Source organism: Panthera pardus, unplaced genomic scaffold (genome assembly GCF_024362965.1).
Source record: "Panthera pardus isolate Hobbes unplaced genomic scaffold, ASM2436296v1 HiC_scaffold_13, whole genome shotgun sequence".
Lineage (NCBI taxonomy): Eukaryota > Metazoa > Chordata > Mammalia > Carnivora > Felidae > Panthera > Panthera pardus.
This window is the reverse complement of record NW_026526688.1, coordinates 26529500-26545166: the sequence shown is the minus strand read 5'-3', so window position 1 is coordinate 26545166 and position 15667 is coordinate 26529500. Positions and strand designations below refer to the sequence as shown.

General features: G+C 42.6%; 1 long non-coding RNA gene across 1 annotated transcript in view; it reads right to left on the bottom strand.

Annotated features, from left to right (window-relative positions):
• The window catches only part of LOC128776499 (uncharacterized), a 38058-nt gene extending 25642 nt beyond the window's left edge, over positions 1–12416 (bottom strand). The window contains exon 1 of the long non-coding RNA XR_008421569.1: positions 12156–12416. This is a non-coding gene — a long non-coding RNA (uncharacterized LOC128776499). The remainder of the gene's footprint in view (positions 1–12155) is intronic.
• Positions 12417–15667: the final 3251 nt, after the last annotated feature.

The window sequence follows — 15667 nt, the reverse complement described above, 5'->3', positions numbered from 1 at the left end:
ATTGCTGTGGAGTTTGGGGAATTAAACAAATTTCAGGGAGCATTTCTAGGAAGTGAATTGGTGCAACATCACAAAAGACTTAAATGTTCCCACCTATTCATCTAGTAATTTTACTTCTAGGAGTTTGCCTCCACCACTTCTAGGAGTTTATCTGATGCACAGGTGAGCATCAGATGTGCGTTATCATATGCTTATCACAGTACTGATAGAGCAGAAGAAACCAGAGGATATATATGTATTTTGATAGATCCGGAAAAAGAGATAAATATCAGGTTATGTTTCTCAAGAATATTTAATGACACGGTTAAATGCTTTTTGATAGATACAATCATGTTAAAAAAAAAAATCAGGCTTCACAGCGTATGGTATGATTCCAATTTTGTAAAAACAAAACCAACCCCCCACCCCCAAAAAAACCTCTCTATATGTACAGAAAAAAAAGAAAGAAAGAAAAGCAAGAAAATATTAACTGTGACTATTTCTGAATGATAAGATTGTGGATCGATTCTTCTTTATACATTGATTGGGCTTTCCAAAATTATATACAATTAACCTATATTATTCTAATAAACAAAAAAGTAATAACTTTAAAATAAAATAAAATATAAAATAAAGTAATACATATAAATAAAGTAATAAAATATAAAAAGGAAATAATCAAACCTTTGGCCTAAGTTACTTGCAGAAAGTCTTGTCAAATATTTACATTTGAGGGGCGTCTGGCTGGCTCAGTTGGAAAAGCGTGTGATTCTTGATCTCAGGGTTGTGAGTTCGAGCCTCACCTGGGGTGTAGAGATTACTTAAATAAATAGTGCTTAAAAATATTTATTTTTTTTAATGTTTATTTATTTACTTTTGAGAGAGAGACAGCAGCAGAAGAGCAGAGGGAGGGAACCCCACATAGGTTCTGCACTATCAGCACAGAGCCCGATGGAAGGGGTGCTTGGACCCAGCAACTGTGAGATCATGACCTGAGCTGAAGTCAGATGTTCAACTGAGCCACCCAAGCGCCCCTTAAAAAATACTTAGATTTAGGTTTGAATATAGTTTATTACAAAAACACATACAATGACTTTTTTAAAGTCTTATTATTTATTTATTTATTTAGAGAGAGAGTGTGTGAGCAGTGGAGGCGTAGAGAGAGAGGGCGACAGAGAATCCTAAGCAGGCTCCACACTAGCAGTGCAGAGCCCGACTTGGGGCTCAATCCCACAAACTGTGAGATCATGACCTGAGCCAAAATCAAGAGTCAGTCACTCAGTGGACTGAGCCACCCAGATGCCCCCAGACACTGACTTGAAAAAAAAAAATGATGTAAAAATTCAGGATCAATAAAAAAAGAATATCCCTTTTTTAAATTATGAAGTTCAACGTAGTTGGTGTGATTAAACTTTAAATTAACTTATGAGCTTCAGGCAGTTAGGGCAAAAAGAAAAAAACATTCATGTTCTGCACGGGTCAGCACATTTTCATTGCAATGTGTTGCATCTCATACCAGACCAGCGAGGGAAATAACTACATTTCTTTTTTTTTTTTTTTTTTTAACGTTTATTTATTTTTGAGACAGAGACAGACAGAGCATGAACAGGGGAAGGTCAGAGAGAGAGGGAGACACAGAATCTGAAACAGGCTCCAGGCTCTGAGCTGTCAGCACAGAGCCCCAAGCGGGGCTCGAACTCACAGGCCGCGAGATCATGACCTGAGCCGAAGTCGGACGCTTAACCAACCAAGCCACCCAGGCGCCCCGGAAATAACTATATTTCTAAGCACTGCTTTCTAAATTACATTCCTTAATGAGGCTTATAATGTAGGAGACTGGGTGATAGAGACTTCAATGTGCACTATGACAATGTAATAAACTGACGTAATAGTGTGACTTATGCAAATCCTAAGACATAGGATGAAATTTAGTAAAGGCAGCCGTAGGCAAAAGATACAGCTAAGGATATACCCTCTGATGCTTCAGCAAGATGCGAAAAAATAGATTGCCGAGAGACTATTTCTCCCGCTTTACTGTGCTTAAGAAACACAGGGCTCGCTCCTTAAATAAAAACAGCTTCCTAGGTCTCTCTTCCTAAAGACTCCAGTTCAGTTGACCTGGTGCGGAGTCTAGAAATCCTTACGTTAAATATAATAAATAAACGCCCAGGCCATATCAGAGGCAGGTGATCCAGGAAGCTTATTTGGAGACGAATAGACCCTAGGGAGGGAAGGGGACTGTTGCCAAGCCCCTTCTGCACCTTGCCCAACTAGCGCTTCTCTTAGCAGCCTGTACTCTTAGCAAGATCCTCTAGCGCCAGGGTTCCGAATCAGTAGTCTTCAAACAGAGGTATAGATAGCTCTGAGCTTGCACGGGAACTTTACAAGAGTTTCTTGCAAGATGGTCTTCAGACACTTGTTTACAGATAAGTCGCTTCCCTTTGTGCTAAAATCCTTCCCTTTGTCTAAAATTGAAGGTGTGACGCCACCAGGGGGCGCCTCTTCCCAACACGCCCTGCCCTTCCCACCCGCTCTGCTTCCACACCCCGCCCGCCCCAAGCCCATTCTGCCCTGCAGCGCAAAAAACTCTGCGGTGACTAGCAAAAGAACAGTTTTATATATTGGTGTCTGCTGGGCTGTAATGTCAGGGTAACAAGTGCTTTTGCAAGTCAGGAGCAGAATGAAAGAGCTGATTTGTCAGCTGACAGAAGATTGGAAATGAAGATATGATCGATCAGGGCGCAGTTCCTGGTGTAGAGGAATCGTTGCAGAGCAATTTTAAGAGGTGGATGTAACAACATAGCTACCATTTCCACTTATTTACTTATGTCAATGACCTTTCTCTTCGTTTCAGTCTTTTTTTTTTTTTACAGGAAGTTAGCAATAAAAGAGCCCCATTCACGTAATGAAATGATGTACTTCTAATGTGTCTTCACTTCTTATGCTGAATATTTATCACAATTTGAAAGATCCTGAAAGATGTTGCTTTGATTAAAATTATGTACCACTAGTTGTAAAGGTAATCAATCCAAAGGAAGAAAACTGTAACAGAGTTCTATGATGATTGGAAACAAAAAAAATTCAAATTTCTATTGAGATACATATGTCTTTGTGGCCAAGAAATATGAAGCATGGCTGAAAAAAAAGAGTTCCGAGCTTAAAAAAGTGTTGCCAGAGGAGACGATTCTGGTAGAAATGAAATGGAGACAAGGAGGAAAAGAAATAATGTCAAATGTCTTACTGTGAAAGGAGCTCATGCATATTTAAAATGGATCGTGGTGGTTATTAAATCTCTAGAATATTTGGATTCTGTTGAATATATTAGAAGGACTGATAGTTTTGTTTCTAAATGTCAGCATTTACAAATACATCAGAAATGACATCTTTTGTAGTGATTTAAGTGTGATGAAGAAGTCTCTATATCAGCTTAACCATGTGCAAGGTGTGTAGTTTTTTTACCAATTCTGTTTTACAAGTAAAAAAGGTTGAGGTCATTCTTCATTTTTGAGGGAGAGAGAGAAAGAGAGAGCAGGGTAGGGGCAGAGAGAAGGAGAGAGAGAGAATCTTCAGCAGGCTCCCCATCCAGCACAGAGCCTGATGTGGGGCTTGATCTCACAACCCTGGGATCATGAACTGAGCAGAAATCAAAAGTCAGACGCTTAACTGACTGACCCACCCAGGCACCCCTTGAGGTCACTCTTTGAATGATGCACGCTGCCATAGAGCCTCTCTAAGTGAGGGGGCTTGGCTACAGCCTGAGAGTGAGTGGGGCATGTGTTGAAAAGCTGCATTTATTTGCATAAGCATTTTGTTTTTATACTGCATAGTACAGATCATCAAAAAATAGCAAAGCTTTCTAATAGCTGCTTTTATTCTTTTAAAAAAAAAGTTTTTTAATGTTTACTTTTGAGAGAGAAACAGAGCGTGGGCAGGGGAGGGGTGGAGAGAGAGGGAGACACAGAATCTGAAGCAGGCTCCAGGCTCCAAGCTGTCAGCACAGAGCCCGATGTGGGGCTCAAACCCACAAACTGTGAGATGAACCTGAGCTGAAGTCAAACACTTAACAGACTGAGCCACCCAGGCGCCCCTAGCTGCTTTTATTCTCATTCACGTTGTAAACAAATGGTTGAAAAAACATCAATTGTCCATATCCTGAAAACAGCATTCATGTTTTTATTGTGGATTTGTGGGCACTGGAAATTGAGGAGCGGTGCTATGGGAATTTTTCTCATGAAGCTTCTTTGGACTTATTCCAGCAAGTAAACATATGCTTGATGGGGCTTGAAGCCTTCTCACTGTATCCAGAAGCCTGCTTGGGATTCTCTCTCTCTCTCTCTCTCTCTCTCTCTGCCCCTCCCCTGCTCATGCTCTCTAAGTAAATAAACTTTTAAAAATTCTGATTTTAAATAGTTTGTTAGGCTTTCAATTCTTCTCACACTCCTTCCTCTGCTTTTTGAAGGCCATGTCATTATTTTTTCAATTTCTGAATTCCTTTTGGTTTGAAACATGTACCCAAGAGGGCAGTACATGCTAGCAGATGGGATCGTACTGCCCCACCGTTTCTCAGGATTATGCCTCACCATAAGCTGAAAAGATGCGAGGCACATCGGATTTTACTGGAAAATGGTATTAACCGGTACCGTAATAGAAGCTGAATGCTTTAAAAAATCCTCTGGTTCTCCCCCGCACCCCAGTGTGCCTCCTTTACTTCCCACACGGAGCGCTTCACTTCTGGTCACCAAATGTGTGGGTCCTTTCCCCCCACACGAAGCACACACCAGCTGGGCATCCGACGATTTAACTCAGTTCTAACACCATCTGCCAGGAAACAGTGTCAGACCCCACAGGCTCATGCCGACTGCCTCCTCCGTCAGACGCCAGTCACGGGGAGCAGGCCCCCATACTCGCAACTTCTAACTTAGCTACAAATTGGAGGTTCCCATGACCCCCTTCTCAGGTCCGATTAATTTGCCAAAGCAGTGCCCAGAACTCAGGGAAACGCTTGCTTCTGCTCACCAGGTTATTGAAGGATATGATTAAGGACACAGACGGACGCCCAAATGAAGAGATACATAGAATGGTGTCTGGAAGGGTCCCGGGTGCAAGAACCCCTGTCTCCATGGAGTTGGGGTTACCCTCCCGGTAGGTGGATGTGTTTACCGACCGGGAAGTTCCTTGCAACTCATACTTTTGGGATGTTTATGGAAACTTCATCGCACAAGCATAATTAATCACTCACTGAGCTTTCAGCCCCTCCCCTTCCTCAAGAGAATGGGGGGTGGGGCTGACAATCCCACGCATCTAATCAGGGCTCCATCTTTCTGGTGACCAGCCCCCAGCCAGGAGCCATTAGAACAAAGACACTCCCTTCATCCGGGAAGTCACGAGGGTTTCAGGACCTTTGTCCCAGAAACCAGGGGCAGAGACCAATATATGTTTTCTATTATCTCGCGGGGACTTAAAGTCCTAACTGACCAAAACTTCACAGAAACAATTATGCCTCGTTGTATTTGGTAAGATAGTCAACATCTTTGCATAGCACACTAAAAAAAAAAAAAATAGCTTGCTTTGTGGACAGTGAAAGTCATGATTACAGGACAAATGATTTCTGATTGTGCCCAGCAGTGTGTGAGAGCCACAGTGCCAAGGGCTTCCTCTGCTCTGCCTGATGCCTGTGGGCTGCAGAGCCTTCAGCCAGTACTGAAAAAGCAATAGAGCCAAATCAGAAGAGCACAAAATGAAGGAACCACGAGAAAAACTTATCTGGAACTTCCACGACTCAAAGGCAGTCCCCGTGAAAACTTAATCCTATTTTCTTCTAGTCTATTCTTCCATAGTTTTGACTGACTATCTGAGACCGTGAACTATATGGATGTGTGATGGTGGTCTCAAGTCAACACCGTTTGAGAACCAGCCGGGGAACTGATGGAATCAGAGCAGGGGCAGATGGTGGGCAGATAGGCCTCCTGGGGCAATGGAGAGAAGCAGGTGGAGACGTTACTGAGGGCCCTCTAGGGACGGCCTCTACCTGCGGCCTGGAACAGGATGCAGCCTTGTGGCTATGGAGCCAGGGTCAGGAACAAGGGAAGATCAATGTTGATACGCATTTCTTCAAATGGAAGCACATAGATTACCAGTGCGTATTTATGACAGATTGGTGATGCTAACCTGTGTATGAGATGGAAGGGATTCTGCAAAGACTTAGTTATTTTCTCAACCCTCACAGAGTCGCCTGGCAGAGTGACGCCAGTCCTTTCAGCTGGAAGTCAAGGGCCAGGACAGACCTCTCAAGACCTCTTACCTGCTCCCTCGGGGAGTAACCACATTTATGCTAATTTCTTTCTTTTGGGTTAATTAAATTGGGACATACAGCAGGTGCATGGCTGTGTATGTGTGTGTATAAGATGTCACATCCTACAGACCTCTAACTGTCCTCTAACACTACAGCATTATAGCATGAACACTCTCCCAGGTCACATGAATACACAATATTCTATTTCATGGTTATGCCATCCTTTCTCCAATATAGTATTATATATATTAAGTTTCTATCTTGTTATTATTATTATTATTATTATTATATAGTGCCCCATGTTTCAACATTTAGAAAGTATTTCTACAGATCTCATTCATTTGTTCTTTATTGATATCTACTATGTATAAGTCACCAGCCTGGGTAATTTAGAGGATCCAAACATGACTAGACACTGGCCCAGAATTTATGATTTACAGAAGAATGAGTACTCCGTGGATGGAATCAACTTCTTTGATTTCATGGCTTCACAAGGACGCTGTGAGTTGGGCAAGGCAGATGTTACTTCTCCATTGTTTTGGTAGGTGGGAACCTTCGAAGAGGTTCCCTGAGGTAACACAGAAGGTGCCTTTAGCCTCAAACTTGATTGTTTGGCTGGGTCTTGATTTCTGCATTGAAAGAATCACTTTCATTCAGAATTTTTTTTTTTAAGTTTAGTTATTGATTTTGAGAGAGAAAGAGAGAAAGAAGGAGGCAGAGAGAGAGGGAGAGAGAGACAGAATCCCAAGTCGGCTCCACACCATCAGTACAGAGCCCGACATGGGGCTTGAACTCTCAAACCGTGAGATCATGACCTGAGCCAAAATCAAGAGTTGGACACTTAACTGACTGAGCCACCCAGGCACCCCCTTTCATTTAGAATTTCAAAGTCTTTGTTCCATTATTTTCTTACTGTCAGGGTTGCCATTCAGAAGTCTGACACCATCTGGATTCCTGTTTTTTATTGTATATAGTTCTAGAAATGTTTAGATTTTTCTTTTCATCTCCCTTTCTGAAGTTGATGGACTATGTGTCATATGTTGTGAGTCTTTATTTATAGTCATAGGCACTCGGTGGGTCTAGAATCTGGAGAACTGTGTCTTTAGCATGGGGAAGTTTTCTTCCGTTTGTCTTTGACAACACTCTCTGCACTATTTTCTCCCTTCCCTCGTGGAATTCTGATTATTTGGCCATTGTTCCTCTTGTGATGATCCTCTGATTCATTTACTTCTCACCTCCTCTTGTCTTTTAAAAGAACCATCTGAGAGATTTATTTTTGACACGTTTACCAATTCTTTAAAAATACTGGCTATCAGATTTTTAATTTCCAAGGCTTTTCTTGTTCTTTGTGCTTTTCAAAGATTTATATTCACCCTGTTTCATAGATGCCACATTGACTTATTTCTCTGAGCATATTCATTTCCATGGAATGTTCTTTAGACTCTGAGTCTAGAGTTCTCTCTTATCCAGCAAGAGAGCAGATGCAGAATTGAATATGAGAGAGTCTAATATCCGTAAGGAGAAAAGAGCCTTGAACAGGGTTTTCATCTCTGTATGTATGTATGTATTTATATTTATTTTTGAGACAGAGAGAGACAGAGCATGAGTAGGGGAAGGGCAGAGAGAGAGGGAGACACAGAATCTGAAGCAGACTCCAGGCTCTGAGCTGTCAGCACAGAGCTGGACGCAAGTCCCAAACCCATGAACCGCAAGATCATGACCTGAGCTGAAGTCAGACGCTTAACCAACTGAGCCCCCAGGCGCCCCTTGTCTCCTTATTTATTGAGCTCACAAGATATTACCCATGTGGCGAACATGAAGAAAACAAGATCTACACACATGAACAGGGAGAAAACAATCAGACAGTAATGATCAACTTGAATGTGTAAGAAGCAAAGGGTCTAGGGGGCAAGTGGAGTTTGTGATCAGAGTACAATAGGGTATCAGCGTCAGTGGAAAGTAATTTCCTGCAGGTGATATAACAAGTCACTTGTGATCCCATTACAATATCTTGCTAACCTCGGGCACTTCCCCGCTGTGGTGGCTTTCCACCCTAAGCTTTTTTTCTACCCCATTTATGTAAGTAGAACCTATTTCATACACACTGTCTCTGTTTCTTCTAAATTTCTGGTTTCCATTTGTTTATTTTGGTCTTTTTCACTTTACTTTTACATTTGTTTTAGTTCTTTTCCTCAAATACCTGGCAAGTGGTGCCTGGCCATTAATGAGAGGGGCATATGTCCGAGCTGATTAGAAGTTGTGTGTCTTCTGAGCTTAGTGTCTGCTGGGCTTTACTGTAGCTTGGCTGGAAAGGGACCTCACTGCTGTACTGCTTTACTGGGTGACATCTCAATGCTCACACCTCCCCGAGGAGGATGCATGTCCCCCACTTCCTGCCAGGAGGGTGCAAGTCTGGGAGCCGATGTTACGGAGCAGGGAAGAGAAAGGGGTCAGGTGGGGTGGCTCCTGGCTCAACTTGCAGACTTTCACTTACTCCTGTTTTTAATCTGGCATCTCATTCCACCCATCGGAGGGACCTTGATTATCATCTCTAAAAAAAAACTTGCAGCTGTTCTTAGGGTTTCTTGATAACTTATTCAGATACCAATCTAAGCCTGACTGTCATGCTGGACTTTATTTCCTCAATCCTGTTTATTTCCAGTACAGGTGAGCATCAGAGGGAAAGCTGCTGATTCCATGGCTCTACATCAGGAAGCGGTTCCTGCTCAATTACTATTTACACTCAGAGCTACAGATATTTTAGTCATGAGATACAAGTAAGAAAAAGAGGCAATAAATAAATGAACATCTTACCGACCGACAAGTGTTCAAACACGTGTCAGTATAAACTGTCAACAGCAATTATTCATGTAATGGATGAAACTGAAAAGTCTCACGTCACAAGAAAGACACATTTGTTTAGAAATCTTTTTCAGCGACATAATATCTAGCACTGGCAGATATAACTAGCCTAGCGTTTCCTGGCTATTGAAATGAAAGTTTGCAATGATGCCACCACTCATGACTGGATAACCCCCCCTTTTTAAAAAATTTTTTAATGTTTATTTATTTCTGAGACAGAGACAGAGCTTGAGCAGAGGAGGGGCAGAGAGAGAGGGAGACATAGAATCTGAAGCAGGCTCCAGACTCTGGGCTGTCAGCACAGAGCCCGACGCGGGGCTCGAACTCATGAGCTACTGTGAAACCATGACTTGAACCAAAGTCGGACAGTCAACCGACTGAGTCACCCAGGTGCCCCAAACCTTGCATCCTTGTTATAATACAGATGATTTTTCAAGTTGGGTATTTCTGCAGCAATTACACCAAGTCTTTTGTGTTTCTAGGATCAGCCTTAGCTTGTGCGGCGATGAGATACCTTTCCTCAAGTCCTTGCTAAAGCGTGGAATTCATCTGATGGTAGATCAGGTTTTGCATCCCACAATAACAGCTAAAGCCTGATGAGCAAAACTCCTGAGCTGCTGTCGGCTCCTTCGTCCTCGGGACAATAGCCCTTCAACAAGCTCCCTGCTGATGGTTCCAGAAAGCCCCACCTCTTTAACCCGGTCAGCAGTCGGACCCTGACTTGAGCAGCCGAATCAGAGCCCAGGCCATACTTGCTCCGCTGGTCATGCGGGTCTGAGCGCTCACTCTCTGACCCTAAACCCAGCCGCATCTATTTCCTGTTGGTCCCCAAGACTGAGTTCTTCACGAAGCTACCTAAGTCCTTTTTGGCCCTCGGGGACGGTGGGGTCAGGACTCTTGTTTAGTTGGGCTCCTCTGAGGAGTAGACACCAAAATAGGATTCTATGAGCAAGGGATTTACTGGGGGTCCACTGTGAGGGGCAGACCAGGAGCACGGGGACCAGGCCGGGAGCCTGCAGACCAGAGGCCCTGACTCTGGGACCAGAGTCAAGGTGGCAGTGCTGGTGCCCACATTAGCACCTTCTGCTGAGTCTCATTGTGACTGGCCTCTGAACTTCTGTGCTTCCCAGCGCCTGGAACATAGCCATATCCATCTGGTTTCCCATGGAAAGATCTGCAGCTGATCTTACTTCAGCCTTTCTCTGCCTCAAGGCCTCTCTGGGCCGCTGTGATGCCCATCAGTGCCACCATGGGGCAGGGGGACCCCGGGGGAGCTGTCTCAGCTGCCCTCACGGTGACTGCATGCTGGCTGCAGCCTCTCCTCATCTGGGGGAAGGAATCCTGGGGTCCTGCTGTTTCCCAGGATCCATCCAGGAGGAAAGATACAGGCAACTTCTGCTGTTAGCTCCTCTGGAGGTTTCGTTATCCCATGCCCCACAGGTCAGGTGGGGACGTGGGAGGTGGACCTAGAACCTCATTCTCTGGATCACCGTGCAACATTTTCATGTTTGCCTCCATTCTGCTTCTCTCTGTCTAACTAAGGGGATCATCTCTTCTGGGGTAGAAAATTGGGTCAGCAGTATTCTTCTAAAATCTATCACTACAGAATGGGACAAGATATTTGCAAATGGCATAAAGGGTTAGTATCCAAGATCTATAAAAAACTTATCAAACTCCACACCCAAAAAACCAATAATTCAGTGAAGAAGTGGGCAAAAGACATGAATAGACACTTCTCCAAAGAAGGCATCCAGATGGCCAACCGACACATGAAAAACTGCTCCACATCACTCATCATCAGAGAAATACAAATCAAAACCACAATGAGATACCATCTCACACCCATCAGAATGGCTAACATGAACAACTCAGGCGACAACAGATGTTGGCGAGGATACGGAGAAAGGGGGACCCTTTTTCACTTCTGGTGGGAAAGCAAACTGGTGCAGCCGCTCTGGAAAACAGTATGGAGGTTCCTCAAAAATTAAAAATAGACCTACCCTACGACCCAGCAATTGCACTACTAGGTATTTATCCAAAGGATACAGGCATGCTGATTCAAAGGGGCACATGCACCCCCATGTTTATAGCAGCACTATTGACAACAGCCCAAGTGTGGAAAGAGCCCAAATGTCCATTGACTGATGAATGGATAAAGAAGATGTGGTGTGTATATACAATGGAGTATTACTCGATCAAAAAGAATGAAATCTTGCCATTTGCAACAACAGGCATGGAACTAGAGTGTGTTCTGCTCAGCGAAATCAATCAGAGAAAGACAAATATCATGTGATTTCACTCATATGTGGAATTTGAGAAACTCAACAGATGAATATAGGGAAGGGAAGGAAAAATAAGATAAAAACAGAGAGGGAGGCAAACCATAAGAGACTCTTAAGTACAAGAGAACAAACTGAGGGCTGCTGGAGGGGTGTTGGGTGGGGGAGAAGGGCTAAAGGGGTGATGGGCATTAAGGAGGGCACTTTGTAGAATGAGCACTGGGTGTTATATGTAATAGATGCATCACTAAATTTTATTCCTGAAATTATTATTACACCATATGTTAACTGACTTGGATTTAAATTAAAAAAAAAATTAAAAACTAAAAAATTAAAGAAAATAAAGTATTCCATATTTAGAAAAAAATGAAAATAAAAATAAACCTATAGACACACCTAGAAAACCGATTGGAGGATTAACACAACAATCTGCACAACCTGAACCACAAAATTTAGCAGGTATGCGGCGCAGAGAGGTGAACTTGGGGAGAGAGAAGGAGCAGGAAGGGAGGTGCTTTTGCAAGCAGAGAGAGAGAGGACAGAGACTGGGTGGGGGGCAGGAATACGGGAAAAGCACCCCTTCCCAAAAGCAGCTGGAGAAAACATAGAAAATTGGAAACAGCCGCAGAGACTAAACTAAAAAGGGAGAAGGGAGAAAGGAGAAAGGAGAAAGGAGAGGGTTTAAATTCCATTAAGACTGTAAACAAGGGGAGGGCAAAGGCTGCAACTCTGCAGCTTGATACCTGGCGGTGCTCTGGTGGGAAGGGCGAATCCCCAGGAACAGAGTGGGGTCCAGGAGGTTCTCGGGCCACACGGGGAAAAGCGGTTCCACTGCTGGAAGGACACTTGTTAGAGACCGTTGAAGCCACCGGGTCCCAGCAGACCCCGGAAGGCGGCCACATTCGCTGGTGCTGGAACAAGGTCTTTAAGGGTGAAGCCTGGTGCCAGGTGTGTGTTGTGATTTTCCATCATCCCTGAAACGCTGCAGCTACACTGTCTCGCGAACGTTTTCTGGGGCGGGCTGGCACCTGGCCAGTCTCGGGACACCGGCAGCAGCAGGGTCCAGCAAGCGTTCCTGGGTGCGGCTGATATTCGGCCATCGCTCATTCGGCCATTGCTCGGTGAGACCCTCCCGCAGAGGGGCAGACCGGGTCAAAGCCGCAGTCCTTCGGAAGTAAGGGGCCGGGGAAAACAGCCGCATCTGAGGCAAAACTCGGGAGAGAGGTACTGCCTGGGGCCTGGTCACGGAGAGTGGAAAAGCGGGGAGTGGACGAAAGCTGAAGACAGAGGATGGGTGCGCGAATGCTGACCCTGGAGAACAGACTGCATAGCTGGGTGGTGCCATTTTCCACCGCTCCCTCGCATGCGCATACGCACCTACGAGCATGGAAACACTCCACCCCAGTTAGGCTAGCAGCGCCATCTAGTGGAGACGGGAGCCATTACACTGAGCCCCGCCCAACTGGGCCAACTTCCCTCTTCAAGAACACAAGTCTCACCACCTGCTTCTAGGGGAAAAGCAAGCAATTTCAGTCCTACTTCAATCTGTTAGCAGGTCCATCTATTCAACTTTCTTTCTTTTTTTCTTTTTCTCTTTTACACTTTTCTTTTTCTTAAATACAGAAAGAGAAAAAATTCATTTTTATTCAATTTTTATTAAAAATAGTTTTCTTTAATTTTTATCACTATATTTTTTACTTTTGTGTAAATTTTTTCAAATTCTATTTTACTTCCATCATTTTATTTTAGTCTACTTCAGTGTATTCACCTTTTCAATTTTTCAAACAATTTCCTTTTTTCTTTCTCTTTCTTTTTCTTTTTCTTGAATGCAGAAAGAGAAAAACTTCATTTTTATTTCAATTTCTATTTAAAATATTTTTATTTAATGCTTACTATATTTTTTGCTTTTATGTAAATTTTTTCAAATTCTATTTTACTTCCATCATTTTATTTTAGTCTACTACAGTGTATTCACTTTTTCAAATTTTCAAATGATTTCTTTTTTTTCTCTTTTTCGTTTCTTTTCTTTTTCCTTAAATACAGAAAAAGAAAAAAATCATAGTTGTTTTTACTTTTCATTAAAAATATTTGTCTTTAGGGGCACCTGGGTGGCTCAGTCGGTTGAACGTCCGACTTCAGCTCAGGTCACGATCTCGCGGTCCGTGAGTTCGAGCCCCACATCAGGCTCTGGGCTGATGGCTCAGAGCCTGGAGCCTGCTTCCGATTCTGTGTTTCCCTCTCTCTCTGCCCCTCCTCCATTCATGCTCTGTCTCTCTCTGTCTAAAAAAATAAATAAAACGTTAAAAAAATTAAAAAAAATATATTTGTCTTTAATTTTTCTCTACTATATTCTTTACTTTTGTGTATATTTTTTCAAATTCTATTTTACCCATCATCTCATTTTAGTCTACTTCAGTGTATTCATTTTTTCAAATTCTCAAACAATATCTTTTTTTTTCTCCCCCCCCCCCCCACTTTTTTTCCCTCTAATCTGTCAAACCACTTTCAACACCCAGACCAAAACATACCTAGATTCTAGCATCATCTATTGAGTTTTTGTGTGTGGGTGTGTTTTTAATTCTTAATTTTAATATTTTTTAATTTCAATTTTTTTTATTTCAATTTTTCGGGGCACCTGGGTGACTCAGTTGGTTAGGCGACAAGCTTCAGCTCAGGTCATGATCTCACAGTTTGTGAGTTTGAGCCCCATGTCGGGCTCTGTGCTGACAGCTCAGAGCCTGGAGCCTGCTTCCAATTCTGTGTCTCCTCCTCTCTCTGCCCCCTGCCCTGCTCACACTCTGTGTCTTTCTGTCTCTCAATAATAAATAAACGTTAAAAAATTAATTTCAATTTTTCTACCTCATTAATTCCTTTCTCTCTTCAAAATGACAAAACAAAGCAATTCACCCCAAAAGAAAGAGCATGAAGAAATGACAGCCAGGGATTTAACCAACACAGATACAAGCAAGATGTCTGAACCAGAATTTAAAATCCCGACAATAAGAATACTAGCTGGAGTCAAAAATAGATTAGAATCCCTTTCTGCAGAGACAAAAGAAGTAAAAAAAATAGCCATAATGAAATAAAAAATGCTATAACTGAGCTGCAATCACAGATATATGCTGCAGCATCAAGGATAGATGAGGCAGAACAGAGAATTAGTGATATAGAGGACAAACTTATAGACAATAATGAAGCAGAAAAAAAGAGGGAGATTAAGGCAAAAAAGCACGATTTAAGACTAAGAGAAATCAGTGACTCTAAAAAGGAACAACATCAGAATCATAGAGGTCCCAGAAGAGGAAGAGAGAGAAATAGGGGTAGAAGGGTTATATGAGCAAATCATAGCAGAAAACTTTCCTAACCTGGGGAAAGACACAGACATCAAAATCCAGGAAACACAGAGGACCCCCATTAGATTCAACAAAAACCGACCATCAACAAGGCATATATATCATAGTCAAATTCACAAAATACTCAGGCAAGGAGAGAATCATGAAAGCAGCAAGGGAAAAAAAGTCCTTAACCTACAAGGGAAGGCAGATCAGGTTTGCAGCAGACCTATCCACAGAAACTGGGCAGGCCAGAAAGGGGTGGCAGGATATATTCAACGTGCTGAATCAGAAAAATATGCAGCCAAGAATTCTTTATCCAGCAAGCCTGTCATTCAAAATAGGAGAGGTAAAAAGTTCCCCAGAAAAACAAAAATTAAAGGAGGTTGTGACTACTAAACCAGCCCTGCAAGAAATTTTAAGGGGGACTCTCTGAGGGGAGAAAAGATGAATATACATATATAAATACCAAAAACAAACAAAGATTAGAAAGGACCAGAGAACACCACCAGAACTCCAACTCTACAAGCATCATAATGGCAATAAATTCATATCTTTCAGTACTCACTCCAAATGTCAATGGACTCAATGCTACAATCAAAAGACATGGGGTAAGAGAATGGATAAGAAAACAAGATGCATCTATATGCTGTTTACAAGAGACCCACTTTAGACCTAAAGACACCTTCAGATTGAAAATAAGGGGATGGAGAACCATCTATCATGCTAATGGTCAACAGAGGAAAGCTGGAGTAGCCATACTTACATCAGACAATCTAGACTTTAAAATAAAGACTGTATCAAGAGATGCAGAAGGGCATTATATCATAATCAAGGGTCTATCCACCAAGAAGACCTAACAATTGTAAATATTTATGCGCCAAATGTGGAAGCACCCAAACATATAAATCAATTAATCACAA